Source organism: Cryptomeria japonica, chromosome 3 (assembly GCF_030272615.1).
Source record: "Cryptomeria japonica chromosome 3, Sugi_1.0, whole genome shotgun sequence".
Classification (NCBI taxonomy): domain Eukaryota; kingdom Viridiplantae; phylum Streptophyta; class Pinopsida; order Cupressales; family Cupressaceae; genus Cryptomeria; species Cryptomeria japonica.
The window spans coordinates 929,771,771-929,790,107 of record NC_081407.1 but is presented as its reverse complement, the minus strand read 5'-3'; positions in this window follow the sequence as shown (position 1 = coordinate 929,790,107).

Here is an 18,337-nt window from a genome sequence, read left to right as displayed (position 1 = left end):
TTGACATCAATGACAAAACCATACCAAAATACCAATAGAAACACCACATGAGGATACAAATCCTAATTCTGAGGTGTTATATATAATGAACATTGACACTCGGGAAGTCAATATTGTGGTGGATAAGGAATCAACTGAGAAATCAGATGTGGCAATAGAGCCACCGACAGGAAATATTGCAATAGAAAACATTGAAACTGGGGAACTAAAACAAACTGAAGGATCAAGTGAACCCCCAGACACTGGAAAGGAAAAAACCACAGATGTGCATACAGGTGCATTTACTGAGCCACCGACAACTACTAAAACTAAAAAACCAACTGATTCACTGGCAACAGACAGCATAGAGGAAAAATCGGCAATGGACAACACAAAGACATAGGTAGAGCAACAAGCTCCTTCACAGGTATAGATAGAGATAGTGCCACCGGCCCAAAATTAAAAGCCTAAAATTTTGTTTGTAGAAATGCAAACTCAAACAGATCCTCCAAAGAAAGAGGAAAGAAAAGCTATAACTACAACTGATGGATTACAGATTGTAAAAACTCTTGGACAAACATCTAGTACAACCATGATAGAATTCAGACCTACTAATGTAGCTGAGGTCTTATTAGATTTAATAAAGAAAATAACAGAGTGCAATGCACAAGCCTATAAGGCTATAGATGACACTTTACCAATTTTGAAGATGATAGCACCAAAGTGCAGTGTTGAGAATAAAGATTCTTTGAGCCAATTAGACACATTGTCCAAGTATATAACTGGCAACCTAATAACACTAGACAAAATAAATGAGGATACATTTAAGGAAAGAATGATAAAAGAGAAAGAAAAATTCTTTATGGAAATTGTGAATAAGAACAAAGAGGAAATGGATACTCTTTTACTAGAACTCAGTGAAATCATTTTTGACTTCAAGAAATTGTACAAGGACACTTGCAAAATGGATGTATTGATAGAGGATCTTGACAAAGAAATCAGAAAAGAACAAGATAAGATTAATAATATTGCTGATAATTTGAATGGAACATCAGACTCATTTTTGGAATTAGAGAAGAAAATTGCAAAGCAGGAAGAGAAAATAAAAAAACTAGAAAATAAAAAACAAAGAATAAAGGACAAAGCAAAGGACTTAAAATGCAGACTTGGTCCAAGACTAGAGTATCTTATTTCTTTGAGAAAAGAAATATCTGAGGCTCTGGTTCTTGAACTAAAGAAACTGGAAGAGAAAATGCACATACTCACCAGTACAATGCAGAGGACTCAAGAAGCCATAAAAGACTGCAAAACATTCAGCAATGGAATAAATCTAGTTTTGATAGACATTTTTTAGATTGTAACCTACCAGTTACAAGAATTCAGGTAGGACTCCACTGATAGCGAATGACAACCTTTGTCATTGATGTCAAAGGGGGAGTAGAGGAATGAGAAAAATGGTTCATCTATTTAGGGGGAGCATATAGTTTTGAGCATACAGTTTTGGTAAGACATTCTTGGCAGACTATTTTTGGATATCATTTTTGAACACTTTTTTATTTTTCTCATGAGTGTTGCCATCAATGCCAAAGGGGGAGATTGCTGGAAAATGCACACTCCAATGAGAAATTGTAGGTGATTCAAGGTTTTGTCATTTATGGCAACCTTGCAATCATATGATACCGGCAAGACAAATATACCGGCACCAGCAACGACAAACTCTACACTGGCACACAGAACACCGGCAGTGAAAGGATGGATACCGACACTTTGGCCGGCATGAATTTTGTTGATAATATATTTTGTAATTAATTGTAAAATCATTGTAAGCTGACATGGCAAGTTGTAATATGACTCATATATGTATGAGATCATTGTAGAAAATTTAGAGATAAGATGATAGGCGAAATTATGGAGACCTAATATGCGAAATATAGGTTAAGGGTTTATGTATGAAGCAAAGCTAAAACCGGTACTGGATCTGGCATAGCAGATGCTAATTTGAAGCAGTACAAGACATTGGGTTTGTATAATCCATTTTTGTAAGTCAGTGTGACTTCGTTTATAATTGAGCAGTGAACTCTAGGAACTTGGCCTTCCTGCATGTGCAAGCCCCTCTTGTAAAACAGTAATATTCCCTTATTGGCCAGTAAGTGAATATTGTGGGTCACAAATCCCACCAAGGTTTTTCCCACACTGGGTTTCCTCGTTAAACTACTGTGTTATGATGTGCTTTTCATGTGGTTGTTGTTTTTCTTGTTTACTGCTGTAGATGTATAAAAATGACCATATTCCTAAATGAATATTTTATGTTCATTTCTCTATTTGATTAAATCCAATTTAATTAAATTATCCACATTCTTCTATTTTATTAAATAAATTATTCAATTTATTTAAATAAAATTCACTATACCCATTTAATGAATAAATTATTTTATTCAATTAAATCCCCTATCCACTTTTAATTAAATTCAAATTTAATTAAATAGTTATCCCAAATTGAATAAATCTAATTTATTTAATTTCTCCAAATTGTAACCAAATTGAATGAAAATCATTTAATTCAATTAAATCCTATTATCCCTCCATCCACTTGCAAAATCCCAAACCCCTTCCTAATCCCTTCTAGAATCTTCTAATCGCTTCTAATTAACCTAACCCTCATCTAAATTTTGTCACATCCCTAAGCAAAGGGAAGTCACTTCTCAAAAACCTTAAAGTCTTTGATAACCATTGAAGGTTTTCAACCTTCAACCACCAAAACCCTTAAAGTCTTTGAAAACCATTAAAGGCTTCCAACCTTCAACCACTTAATCCCTAAAGTCTCCAATAACCATTAATGGTTAATTCAAACCCTCCCACATGGTTAAAACATTTGTTTTGACTCAACCTTTATCCAACCCAAGGGTCTCATTAGGCCATTAATGCTTTGACCATGATTATCTCTTAATCATTTGCACAAAGGTTTATCCTTGGATTAACTCTTAATCCAGTGGGTAAGCCTAACTTAGACTTGACCCTTAGCCTTTAGATAACCATGAGGTCTTCTCAGGCCTTTAATGCCTCCAACCTCTTCTCTCAACCCAATCCTATGTTGACACTTGTCACCATTTCATTGGTACAAATTGTGCACATGGATCCCCAACTTTCAAACCTGGCCCTTGATTAAACTTTTCAATCCTGACCATCCATTGCCCTGTTTGTGCTATAAATAGAGCTCTCATTCCTCCATTTTTAACAATCATCTTTCAAATTTGAAGCATCACACTTATGCTCAAATTCTTTCAATCTTTCATTTTATATATGCTCATCATTTAGCCTCTTTTAGATCATAAATTAGACTAATATGCATGTTTAGAGTAATTTATTTATCATTTTAGCTCAATCATAGACTAAATATAGTATGCTAGGATAGTATTCATACTAATCTTGTCATCTTATCATTTAGTTTATTGCATTTTAGCATCATACATAGCTTACAACACATCTCATACTAAAATCAATCAAAAGCATCTCTCGTTCTCATATTTGCCATCCCTAAACCATTTTGCTCAGTGATCTGAGAGCAAAAATGTTGGTTTGAGGGACATTGTGAGATAGAGAACCATGGGACCCTCCTTGGGAAGCTGAGTAACACTACGTTACTCCATAGCTTGCATCAAGAAGTCCTGTGTGTGTGTGTGGACTAGTATTTTGAAATATTTTCACATATTAGGTTTTATTCGCCCACTTTTCCCGCATACATTTCTGGCGCCCACCGTGGGGCCCGACCCCCAATAACACATCATTTTTTGAGTTTGATGACTTTTGCAGGTACGCGGGAAACTAGAATTAGCGTGTCGAAAAGATATTTTAGCGCATCCGCATAACAGTTTAGCACTTCTAGCCTATTGTTTAGCGCGTGTGCTTTCTGTCTTAGCGCGTAAACACTGTTCCTTAGCGCATGATACTATTTAACAAATTTTCCTGTAGGTGTCGACGCCGATGAAACACACATTAGTGCATAAACCTAACAGATTATCACATCCGCCCAAACTTTTAGCGCTTATAATACATATTCCAGCTCGTTGCAACTAACAGTTAGCGCATCAGATTCGAATTTTTCCTGCATAACGCACCGCGGGAAAAAGCAAAACACAGATTAGCGCATATGACACATAGAGTAGCGCATCCGGGTAACAGAATAGCGCACAGAGAAGAAACTGTAGCGCATCCGCAGAGTATTGTAGCGCGTATAGTTTGTTCTGTAGCGCATCACAGACAAAACAAAAAAAAAAATTTATTGTAACCAAATTAAGAATTTTAGACTTGTGGAAGTCCCCCGAAACAAACTAACATTCTTCTCGTTCTATTTATTTGCAGGGTTTTTAATAGTTTCTTGTAGGTACAGCGAGGAAGTTTGCGTTTATAGCAAAACGTTTTTCTTTTGTTGACTTCCAACAAAAATCGAATTTGCTTTGTTGACTATTTCTTTTCCATAGATTAGACAATCATTGCTTTGAACAAATATAAAGAACATCATGTTTGTGTGGAGCAACATCTCTGCATAGTTTTTAGAAAATCACTACTTTGAAAGACTAAAATAAACATCATTGATTGCCTTGTCTCGAAAGTGGAAGGTATATGCTCTCCCCTTAACTGGGTGACCAAAAAGCCAAACACTCTTAAAGCTTTCTTTAATTCAAGCAATAAATCCTTTAGCAGGCCTACCTTCCCGGGAAGTTGCAATCAACTCTTAAAGCCGTTTATGGCCGGTGTGAAGGGAACGACCTAAGTGGGGAACGACTTTGACGCCAAGAATTCCAACCCACTATAATCAAATGTGGAAAGTGACGAAAGTCCTTTTCAACGGTTACGCGCAGTGATTAGCCTTCCCCCAGTATCCTCGAGATACATAAAGCCTTTGTTCTAAAGGTTGGGAAGCCTCCTGAGGGAGTTTATCACTGACGGTCGAACGGGAAGCCTGATTAAGAACCTTAGCATTAGAAACCTTGAGCCGAGTCAGTATCCAAACATTTGTAACATCATAGTGCAAGGGTGGGGAAGAATCCGCCCCCAAGATTACTCACCATATATCTCCCAAGATAACTACTCAACTATGAAGCAATTCACTTTGGGTTAACTTCTGGCAAAAGGCAAAAAAACGGGCGCCCTCTAGGGGGTGACACGGCTGTTTGAGCTGATGGAGTATCGAGACTAGTGGGCTATGATGTTACTTATGACCCTTGAATAAAGAGTCTTTCTGAAGTGTTTATTTTGTATCCAACCTGTTAAAACATTGGGGATTTGAAAACATCCTTGACAGAACATACACTTTCTGTTAGCTTAGGCGAAATGATTGTACTTTGTGTGCCGTGCTTGCATTTTGTATTTTAGAAAATCATCCATCCCACTTGAAAATTTTCTCAACAAAATTCAAAATCCTCACAAAAATACCAAAAAAAGAAAAATCAGGGCAGTTTAGCGCGTAAAAGCAACATCTTAGCGCATGTAACAGTCCTATTAGCGCATCCAAACATCAAATTAGCGCGTACAACTAAAACAGTAGCGTTTCAATCCTAAGTGAACAATTATTTAGCGCATCTAAAACACATTATAGCGCGTCTCAGGACAATATTAGTGCGTAGATACCCAAAGTTAGTGCATTAACCGAAACAGCTAGCGCGTCGGAGGCACAGTGTAGTGCGTCGTTTTTCCAAACAAGCCTGCATTCTAGCACGTGAAACAAATAGCTTAGCGCGTGGAAATTATATTTTAGCGCATTAGCCGAAAAAATTAGCGCTTATCAAGCCCAGTCTAGCGCGTGGATTTTCTACCCGTTAGAGCAAAATTTTTCCAGAATCAATATTTTAGCGCGTAACCGGGTGCAGATTAGCGCGTGTGGAAAAATTTTTAGTGCATCAGGAAAATTAGGTAGCGCATCAAACCTCTGCTTTAGCGCGTAAAAAAGGGTAGAAAAACAAGGAGTTGAAAAACCGAAAATTTTGAAAATTTCAAAAATATTTTAAAAACAGTTTTTCATGAAAACACATCTTTTATCAAACCAAAGTGACAAAAACAAATCATCAAAACACATTTTCTCAAGTCAAATTTGTGTCAAACAAAGTTGTCAGAATCCGAAAATGAATCGAGCAATAGAGGACGTCTTTCCTATCATAATCCGGAATATATTCATCATTAGTATCAATCAAATCCTTTAAACATCTTACGGATTTTATGTCCAAAAACACTTGTCTAAAAATTTCCAAATTGTCAAATCCAGTTTCCAGATCAGGAAATTTCTTATTCATATCATTTGACACACTTTATCGTGAAGGGATATCTAAACCTTCATTCGGATAAAGTAAAGATTTGAAATTTTCAAAACAAGAATCAACTAAATCCAAACAAATCAAAGGAAATCATTGATCACTCATGCATGACTAATCCCCTCATTCTGAGAAGAAAGAACCTCTATCATAACATCACGTTGAAGAAACAACAACCTAGCTTTTCCAAATTCATCAAGAGAAATAAATTTTTATACATCAATCGTCAACTCTTCAAATCCCATCGGGTATTTCTTCATCACGTCAAACGTTATATCCAAAACAAATCCAGCGAATTTGACAAAGAACCCCTGAAAACAAGAGCATACTGTTAAAAGTCTTCTTTTAATCAAAAGATAAACCGTGGAGGAAAGATCAATCCAGCATTCTTACCCGACGAGTGCATCACATATAACACATCTCGACCAGAACCACCAACACCAGAGCAAAACATCAACGAGGACTTTGTTCCTTTCATCACTGAAAGTTTCTATTGAAATGCCTATCACTCGCTCTCAACGAAACAAACAAAGTGAGACACCCACAGAATCAATTATGAATCGCAGATTATCAAATCCTTTTGAAGTTCCATCCTCAGAAGATCCTGAAATTACTCACGCAATTCTTCAGGAATGTCAAGAAAATCCTTCATTCCAAAAACTCATCGAAAAACTCATGGAAAATGACAAAGAAAAATATCTACTCATGCTTACAAGCAAAGGCGTCAAACTTCCTGAAGATTTCGATGCAAATGTCTTTCAAACTGGGTCTCAACAATATACATATCAAGAACGACAACGAGAAGAAGAAACTCGCATACCTGAACAACATATTCCAGAGCAACATATACCAGAAATGCGAGTACCCGTGTTCGAAACCCCAGAACAACACATACCATTTACTACACCTTTTCAGTTAAGAATAAATATGAGGGAAGAACTCTTCCCTTGGCAAGATAATGCGCCCTTGGTTGCTCTTACTCAACAAATGCAAATGTTGCAAAGACAAATGCACGATATGCAACAAGGGACAACAGTGCGGTACTCTATAAATGAAATCTGTCCTTATCCATTTGACCGAAGCTTAAACATGATACCTTTTCCTCCAAACTCAGACATTCCAAAATTTGATAAATATGATGGGAAAGGTGATCCTCGAGATCATGTTCGAGAATTTTGTACTATGAGTCTTGAATTTTCTCATAATGACACTTATCTGATGAGGTTATTCCCAAGAAGTCTGGGAGGACAAACAATGGAATGGTTATCCAAGATTACACCACCTGTTAGATCATTTGACGAATTGGTTAACAAATTCATCACCCATTATTCTTACAACATCCAACATGCCATAACCATGCTAGATATTTGCAACACCAAACAAAAGAACAATGAAACATTCATGTTATTCCTTCAACGTTTGCGACGCATGGTATCAAGATATCCTCGAGATATTCCTGAAAAAGAGAAAATGGAAATCTTCATTGATAGCTTGAATGGTGAAATGAGTTACAGACTCAAACTCCAATGCATCCCATCCTTTGACAAATTGATCGAAAATGGCATCCAAGTAGAGGAAGCTTGTGTCAAAAAGGGAACACTCAAGTTCTACAAAGAAGGCACAAACTCATCAAACTACAATAACCAAAACAACACCAATCTAGACAAAACTCGATTTTGGACACGAAACAAAAACGAGGGCAACAATGAATCATATGATCCCAAATCTAAACAGCCAGTGCTTGCCTTATCAGGAAATACTCAAAATACGAAAAATCCTAAAAATGCTACTCCCAGTGCTAACACATATGCACCAAACAATGCTCAAGGACAACTCAATACCAATAACGCTAACGATAATCAAAACAAAAACCTGAATCCAGAGCCTAACAACAATTCACGCACCAACACCAACAATTTCCAGAAACATATCTTCACACCATTGGGCCAATCATTAGAATCCACATTTAGAGAACTATTGGCAAACAAGATTCTTTCTTTGCCTCCAATCAACAATTATGAACCCCCAATCAAACTACCTTGGTGGAATGATTCACACTATTGTGATTTTCATTGCAACAAAGGTCATAAAACAAACGAGTGCATGAGATTGAAACACATAATCCAAGACATGATTGATCGAGGTGACTTAATGGTGGACGGTCTCAAAACAAATCATGATCACGAAGCCTTCAAAGATCCTCTCCCAAATTACAACAAAGATGGAGCATCAACTTCAAATGATACACGCGGAGCTCGTATTAATCACATCTACAACAACATAATCAATCACATATCAGCCGAAGATCATCAAATCAATGTTATAACTGTTCGAGATAAACGTGATCATGAATCTGTCAATGTAACAACTTGGACTCAGAAATATGTCTTGAAGGGACACACTGCACCTCCAACTACCACACCAAAGATCCAATACGACTTAGTTAACCAACTACGCAAGACTCCGGCTCAGATATCTATCCTAGAATTGTTGAAACTATCTCCAAAACACAAAGACATATTGGAACAAGCGCTATTAGAAACAAATGTACCTCAAAATCTGGATACAGACAAATTCCAAGCCATGGTTGCCCATATGACAGAATCTCATAACCTCACCTTCTCAGAGCATGATAATACTTCATTAAGTCATCCGCATAATACTCCTCTACATATTGAAGTCATTGTTTGCAAACACCATGTCAAAAGAGTCTTAATAGATGGAGGAGCCGGACTTAATATATGTACTTTAAAGCTTATCCGTGCACTAGGTTTCTCAGAAGAATCTATTGATCCTTATAAAAAGATTACTATAAAAGCATATGATGATGAGGAAAGATCCTCTAAAGGAACAGTGATATTGCCTATTCAAGTAGGACCAGTGCAAAAAGATACTATATGTCAAGTCTTAGATATTGATCTCACCTACAATATCTTATTAGGCCGACCCTGGATACATGAAATGCAAGCAGTACCTTCTACATATCACCAGTGTGTCAAGTTTCCTTATGATGGGCAGGAAATCTCCATATCAGCTGATCACAATCCATTTCAACATTGCCATGCAATGGGGGCAGCCCAAGATAGTTTGGTTCCTTATAATAGAGAAACGCAGCGGTCTTCAACATCTGATCCATCAACAGCAAAATCCAACTCCTTATGGGGAGACTTCAAACAGAAAATGCAAATCAAAGACCAAGGCATGGGTGAATACTCTATGGAGCCTTTATGTTTGACTAGATTGCCAACATCACCTAGATCGAATGGTTTACCTACTGTATCAACACATCTGGCAACTCAGCCCATAACTAAATTTGATGGTACCTTCATCCAATTGGGGACTCTAGCACATGAATCAGAAGATAAGGATGTTCTTAACTGGCTATACAAAGATGAAGAAGAAGCTAATAGAGTGGCCGCTCTAGACATTGTTCTACCGACACACCTATATGGAAAAGGCTACTTGATCATGAAACAAATGGGATATGGCGGTAAAGGACCTATTGGGAAATGCCAAGAAGGAGTCACTGAACCTATAGATCTTCCTTCACAACCTAATAGAAATAAAGCAGGATTAGGTTCTAAATTCACTTTCCTATTGAAAAGGCCGCCACACACAAATGCAAAACCTCAATGGAAGGAAAAGAAGAAATACAAGGAAGAATCCTGGTAGGAAGCTCTCTTTGAATCAGCAGAAACAATCCGTAAGGCACGAGAATGTCAAGATCAGAAGTTACATCAGGGAAAGCTTTTAAATCATAAGAGGGCCATATCTGCAGCAGTGGCTCATGTTAACACACCAATGGCTCAAAAACAAATCATGTCACCACAAGAAACCATCATTCCTCCCTGAGAAAACACAATCTATGAACAAATCCAGACCGTGGAAGATGGATCGGATACAGACTCAACACAGAATATCAAAATAGTATCCATTATCAAAGATTTGTTTTCGCCATACAACATCCCTGTTTACAGCACAGATAGAATTTGGGATGATGATTATGAGACAGATTCAAATGACTATGAATGGGGTACCTGCTCTGATACTACTACAAATATCCCAGATAATATTGATTTCATATCCATTTCTCAAGAAGAATATAATGCAGAGGATAGACCTCTTGAGTTTGGACCACAACATATCTATGACGTTCAGGAAAGCGAACAGAAATATTACGAACAAGTCTATGTAGAAGATGATACCATCGAAGACCTCGATAAAACCCTGAACTTCTTTAACATTAAGACCCATCACGATGATAACTCTATCCTAACACTTACAGTAGCTGACCTTAACCCACCCAATGATTCCTTACCGCTTGTCTTCCCTGGTCTCATCGACTGGAATGAACCTGAGACTCATGATATCCCAATTTTTCCAGATGATGAATCTATTATCCATTACTTATGCACCGTCAATCCTAAAACAGGCTCTACCAGTGAAACAAATAATGATGATTGTTCTTCAGGGAGTGCCAAGTCTCTCAGTCGCAAAAATAAATCAAATAATGAATCTAATGCTGAAAACCAGTCAATGGCAGCTATAGATCACAAAAAAGTAAAAATAAAGGACGCATCTGAGGGTGAAAACCTTTTTAAGGCACCTAACGATGGGAGACTTGACACTCTTCCTGAACATTTTCATGAGTGATCACCCATATTGATTGAGCCCACTCAATCAATCAACATTGGTACCATAGAAGCAGCCAGACACATTCACCTTGCAGAATCTTTGACAGAGGAGGAAAGATCGGCATTCATCATCTTCTTTAAAGGACAGCAAATTAACTTTGCCTGGTCATATGCTGACATGCCCGGAGTAGATCCACACCTAATCATGCATCACTTGTCCATCTCTACAGGAGTCAAGCCAGTCAAGCAAAAGCTACGAAAGATGAATCCACAGGTAGCACTCATGGTCAAAACGGAATTAAAGAAATTATTAGATGTCGGATTCATCCGACCTATTGACTATGCAGAATGGATTTCTAACATTGTTCCAGTATCAAAACCAGATGGTAGTATCAGAATATGTATTGACTTCAGAGATGTCAATAAAGCTTGCCCAAAGGATGACTTTCCTCTGCCAAGTATTGATATAATTGTAGATCTCACAGCAGGCCATGCAATGCTCTCCTTAATGGACGGTTTCTCAGGCTATAATCAAATCAAAATAGCTCCTGAAGATCAAGACAAAATAGCATTCACCTGTCCTTGGGGAACATACTGTTGGAATGTTATGCCTTTTGGCTTAAAGAATGCTGGAGCCACTTATGAAAGAGCAATGACAACCATATTCCATGATATGATGCACACATTTATGGAAGACTATGTGGATGATTTACTAGCAAAATCTTTCACCAGAGCTGAACATCTTGGCATCCTAACAAAGATCTTTGATCAGTTGCAGAAATTCAAAGTCAGACTCAACCCTAAGAAGTGTGTCTTTGGGGTTACATCAGGCAAGTTACTAGGTTACATCATCTCAGCTAAAGGTATTAAAGTTGATCTAGCAAAGGTACAAGCCATCATGGATATGCCACCACCAAAGAATATCAGTCAACTTCGATCTCTCCAAGGACGGCTTCAATCAATCAGGCGATTCATCGCTCAACTAGCAGATAAAAGTCTGCCATTTAACCACTTGCTACACAAAAATGTGCCATTCAGATGGGAGACTAAGTGTGCAGAATCTTTTTACCAAATTAAACATTACCTGATGAATCCACCAGTTCTAGTACCACCAATTGCAGGAAAGCCTCTTATATTGTATATCTCAACAACAGATGTTTCACTGGGGGCACTATTGGCACAAGAAGATCAACAAGGAAAGGAACGCGCCATATATTACATCAGTAGAACATTGAATGGTTATGAACTCAATTATACATTCATTGAAAAGGCTTACCTAACAGTTGTTTTTGCGTCTCAAAAGTTCTGACATTATATGCTAACACACACTATCAAGCTAGTAGCCAAAATTGATCCTCTCAAGTATCTACTCAGCAAGGCAACTCTCACAGGCCGATTGGCTAAATGGGTCATGATTCTCAGTGAATTAGACATCCACTACACAGAAAGATGAGCCATCAAAGGACAAGCAATTGCAGATCAGTTGGCTAAAGCACCGCTACCAGGAAAACAAACCATGGACATTGAATTTCCCGACAGGGACGTTTTTGCTCTTTCCTCCAAACAATGGACCCTATACTTTGATGGATCCTATACACAACATGGTTCAGGGGCTGGCATTCTATTCATCACCCCTGAAGGACACACTATGCCGAGATCATACAGACTTATGTTTCCATGTACAAATAATGTGGCTGAATATGAAGCATTGGTTATAGGCATCAAAATGGCTATCGAATGGAAAATCACAGAATTAAAAGTCTATGGAGACTCACAACTGGTCATCAATCAAATCAACAACAACTATCAGACAAAGGATGACAAGCTCCTACCCTACAAATGGATGGTGGATGACTTCAAACAGTATTTTGTGCACATCACTTTTGAACAAATACAAAGGTTGAGTAACAAAGCAGCCGATGCAATGGCTACAATCGCTTCATTACTACAAATTCCAGAACAACAGAGTTGTTATGAGTTCCTGGTAGAGCAACTGTTCTCTCCCGCCTATAACCACTCTGAATCCCAAGTTATATATGCCTTAACCAGTTCAGATTCTCCATTATATGGACCAATATATGATTACCTCAAGCATAATATCTTACCCATTGACCAATCCCGTAACCAAAAATGTAACTTTATCCGACAAGCTGCCCGTTACACCCTTACCGCTGATACCTTATATCATCAAGGTCTAGATGGTACTCTTCTTCGTTATCTTGATCGTAATGATTCCGATTCAGCTTTACACGAGCTTCATGAAGGTATTTGTGGCACACATTCAAGTGGCACTACTCTTGCTAAAAAGATTCTACGAATGGGATGCTACTGGCCTACAATGGAGAAAGACTCATATCATTTCGCCAAGAAATGTCCTAAATGCCAGATCCATGGCAATCTGATACATGCACCAGCGCAGGAACTGCAACCATTTACCACATCCTGGCCCTTTTGTCAGTGGGGATTGGACCTGGTAGGCAAAATACATCCTTCATCTTCAAATGGACACAAATTCATTATAACTGCAACAAAATACTTTACCAAATGGATCGAAGCAGTTCCCATGACCACAGTGACTGGGAAACAAATTGCCTCTTTTATCCTAAATTATCTGATCTGCAGATATGGTATTCCAAGTTCAATCGTCACAGATAATGGATGACCTTTCAAAAACCAAGATGTATAGGAACTATGTGAAAAATTCAAAATCCAACATCGGTTTTCTACACCATACTATCCACAAGGAAATGGTCAAGCAGAAGCATCTAACAAAACAATCCTAAAAATCCTCAAGAAAACAGTAAATGATGCAGGCAAAGATTGGCACGTACAACTCAATCCAGCACTTTGGGCCTACAGGACCAGCATCCGCACACCTACAGGGGCAACACCATATTCATTGGTCTATGGATCAGAGGCTATTTTACCCTTGGAGGTAGAAATTCCATCTCTTAGAGTCTCTTTGAAAGGTTTGATCCTAGATGAGGAGTATCGAGTTAACCGACTGCAAGAACTGGAACTCTTAGATGAAAGACGCCAACATGCTTATACTCATCTCAAAGCATATCAGCAATGCATGTGCAAGAGCTACAATAATAAGGTCATTCCTCACAACTTCAAGGTTGGTGATCTAGTCCTAAAAGAAAATCCAAGGAATCAGCAAGATAGAGAAAAGAAAGGGAAATTTGAACCTAACTGGTTGGGTCCCTATGTCATCATTTCAGTCTATGGATCAGGTGCCTATCAGCTAACAAATTCTGAAGGAGATGTGCTCGATGATCCAACTAACAACACTCATCTGAAGAAGTACTATACTTAAGGTAGCCTAGTGCATGGAAAAAGCCAAAAACAAACAAAAAAATCAAAAAAAAAATCTCGAAAAAGCAAAAATACAAAGTACAATAAAAACAAATGGTGAAAATCTGGTAAACAGGCACCCTTGTGAAAGACCGGCTCCTTTATCTATGTCCATGCCATTTTATCCATCAAAAGACTATTGGCCATCACCCGACACTTAGCATATATCCATTCAGGACATACTTAGCGTAGTCACTATCCTGAGTTATCCATCTGTATCTACTCTCTTATCGCATTTCACCATGGCTCGGAAATCACTGTACATAATCATATCCAGAAGAACACTCATCTAGGGGCATTAAACTATTCAAACACTTGCAAACATTCAAGGCATTCCAACTATTGCAAAACTCAGACACAGGACATCCAACAAACACAACTACGCTTCATCACAAACAACCAAAACACGAACAATACACAAGAAACTTAAGGATGGATGATTTTCTAAAGTACTAAATGTTGCATTATCACATTAAAGTCTTGATTATTTTGCATTTTGAACTTTTTAAATAAATTGGAATCTTCTCCTTATCTCATCAAAAGCAAGAGATCATGAGGAACTTCCAAAAATTTTCTTAGTCTTCTGTCTAGGAGGCGATCACTTGTACTGTGTGAATATTTGCCTCGAGACGTGATCCATATCACTGAAGGCCTGATTCCATTTCACGCATATAAATGATTTAATCTTGTATGTTTACGCAATACGCACTCAGGTCGTTCTGGTTCAATTATACCTTGACGCTTGTGCTATCTTGCAAAATTAACTATCATGTAAATTTTACTCAGGTCATTATGGTTTAATTATACCATTATGCTTGTATAAATTTTCAACATATCCAAAAATCAATAAATGCTCCATGATGATATTTACAAAGAAAGCAAATAAATGGTTATATCGGATGACAAATACAGAATGAGAGATACTCCAAAAACAATTAGTTGCATATCATTTTACAAATAGTTGCATATCATTCTACAATTAGTTGCATATCATTTTATAAATTAGTCGCACATCATATCATTTTTACATCATTTTACATATAGCAGCTTATTAAATCATACATCTCATTTTCAAGATACATCTCATAGGATATAAAAACATACATCTTGCATCACACATTGCATCCTATATGAAAACATTACATCATCATATAAAAGGAAGTGGTACACATAAACATTCATCCATAAACAAATCACATCAATCAAAAATGGTGCTCTGTATATATATCTCTCAAAAAATGATCAAAATCTACAAAATGTCTCAAAAATATGTCCAGTACAAAGCATACAATGCTCAAAACTACAACAGAGACCATGTCTCTCAAGTGTGACTATCCCTTGATGGAGATGGTCTGGCTCCGGATGCACCTGCCCCTGGATCTCCAGCAGGATCCTGTCTAGCTCCCAATACACTCGCCCCCAGATCTGCAGGAGGGTCCTGTCTCGCCGGCCCCGTCACTCCTCAGCTCTCAGATCGTGTCCCAGCAGTTCGAGATCGACTTGATCTCGACTGTGCAAAGCTCACTACACGTCGGTCTCTGGGCACTGCAGCCTCATAATGCTGTCTATAATAATCAGCCTCTTGCACTCTCCGTGTCAGCTCTCTAAGAGTGTCTCTCATAGGACCACCCGCCGCTGCTCTCTGCACGGTCGCTAAGGCCTCCTCTGCTCGACCCCACCGCTCTATCTCCGTATCTCTCTCAGTAGTAAACTGAGAAATCTATCCCTGGTAAGTCAAAATCTGTGCCTGCAGCTGCTGCACAGTAATCTGTAGGGTCCGGATCTGAGCATCCTCTACATTACCCGACACTCGGACCCGCAGTGGTACCTGTGTTGGCGCCACCCCTCCCACTCGGCCTGTCCTAGGTATGGGAGGTGGGAGTATATTTACCCTCCTCCTCTATGCTGGCCTCCCCACCTCCTCCTCTCCCCCCACTGCAGCTAGCACCTCTGTCACTCTCCCCTCTCTCTCGGCGCCAATGGCTAATCCTCCTCTCCCCCTCTCAATCCTACCCTGCCGTACCGCTCTCTGTACACCCCTGCCACCCTACCTCCCCCTAGCTCCTCTACCTCCTCCATCATCCCCATCGTCTCCCCCCTCCTCTCCATCTGAATCAAATGCCAGCCTCATCTCCTCTGGATCTGAGATCCTCGCCACGGCCCGAGCAGCAAACATACGAGCAAACTCGTCAGTCATCCCAGCATCCTGTATCTCTAGGGCATAGTCCCAGATCTGTCCAACCAGCCCTGTGAACTCCTCTATGGCCACGGCACTGTCAATAGTCGGCCCCCAATCGGCCACATCCTGCTGCCGCCGTGCATACAAGCACGCCCCCTGTGGAATCCCCTGCTGCCTCCCGAACTGTCGTAAAACTCGAGTAACCAAAAACCGCTCAATAACGAACGGAGTCCTCCCGATCAGATACCTCATCATGAAAATGAATGGCATCTCCATCCCATCCTCGGCCCATACCTCATAGCCTATATATGGTCTCCAGGTGACCGTATCTATATCATCGAACACCCTCCTCCAGTGCTCTAGTTTGCCCAGCTTACGCTGGACAACTAGGCCTCTATATCCATAAGCATAAGCAACACCTACGGGCCTATCCCTGTCTGCCAATGGCCTAGCTGCTGGAATGTGCTCCCAGCACCACACCTATAAAAGGGTAACCCCTGCTGATAAGCTCCCATAACCGAGGTATACTACCTCATGCAGGCTCCTGTAAAGATGGACCAACATCGCTGACCCCCAGGCAAATCTCCGACCCTGTGTAACCATCTGCTCCAGGACCAGCCCCCATCCTACTGAAAATCCCTTTGACCTGCGATCAGGACAAAGGAATCCCCCAATGAATCCTGCCAATATAGATGGCAGCGGTGCATAATCCAAATCTAAAAACTCCTGCTAGGGGATCTCGTATCCACAGACAGTCTCATCATGAAATATGCGGCGCAGTGCCTCTGTGCCGCCCTCCTCTGACTGCTCGTAGGGTAAAATGGCCCCTACCATAGGAATGCATAAAATTCGGTAGCAATCCTTCGGTGTCACTGTCATCTCTCCAATGGCAAAGTGAAAGATGTTCGTATCACTGTGCCACCTCTCTGCCAATGCTGTCAACAGTCCCTGGTTCACCGTGAACCGAGGCATATCCAGAAGCGAGGTCAATCCACATCTCTCAATAATATCCAAGTCTGCCTATGACAGATGTGGTATCAACGTCCATGGTCTCGGGAATCTCTCCCTCGACTGCACAATACCCAAACGCTCCTGTCAACAAACAAAACATATCCAATATCAGTTTCCACATCAACACAAAGATATCAAAATCAAACTTACATCAAAAACATGAAACAAATTTGCTCATCTACAATCAAAGTTCAAAATCCTATCCTTTCATATCAACTTGTAAAACAACTCAAATTCTCAAAAACCATATCAAAACTTGTAAAACAACTCAAGTACCACAATCACATAAACTTGTAAAACAACTCAAGTTTCCCACCCATATCAGCTTGTAAAACAACTCAAGTTTCCAACCCATATCGACTTGTAAAACAACTCAGGCTTTCACACACATTGAACTCGAAATAGATAATGCAAATAATCATGTTCTGATCAACACAAACAGCTTGATATCTATACATAACTTGGAAAATTGCACATCAAAACAAGTTATACAAATACTCATCTTGGATAAATGCATCAAAAACACGACAGGCACATGAAAACACAACTTTTCAAAATTGGCCAAAACTACAAATTTTTCATGGATGCGCTAAAACAGACCTCCAATGCGCTAAAACAATTCCACGCGCTAGACTGCTTGTCCTACCTGCTAAACTATCTGCCCTATGCGCTATATTATCTATACGCGCTACTCTTTTCCTCCATTGCGCTACCTAATCTAACCTATGCGCTAGACTCTGTCTACGCGCTAATCTACTCTTCCTAATCGCTACCTTTTCAGTCCTATGCGCTAGGTCAGACCTACGCGCTAAACCCCTTTCCCTATGCGACCTGTTGTGGCCCCTATGCGCTAGGTTATACCTATGCGCTAA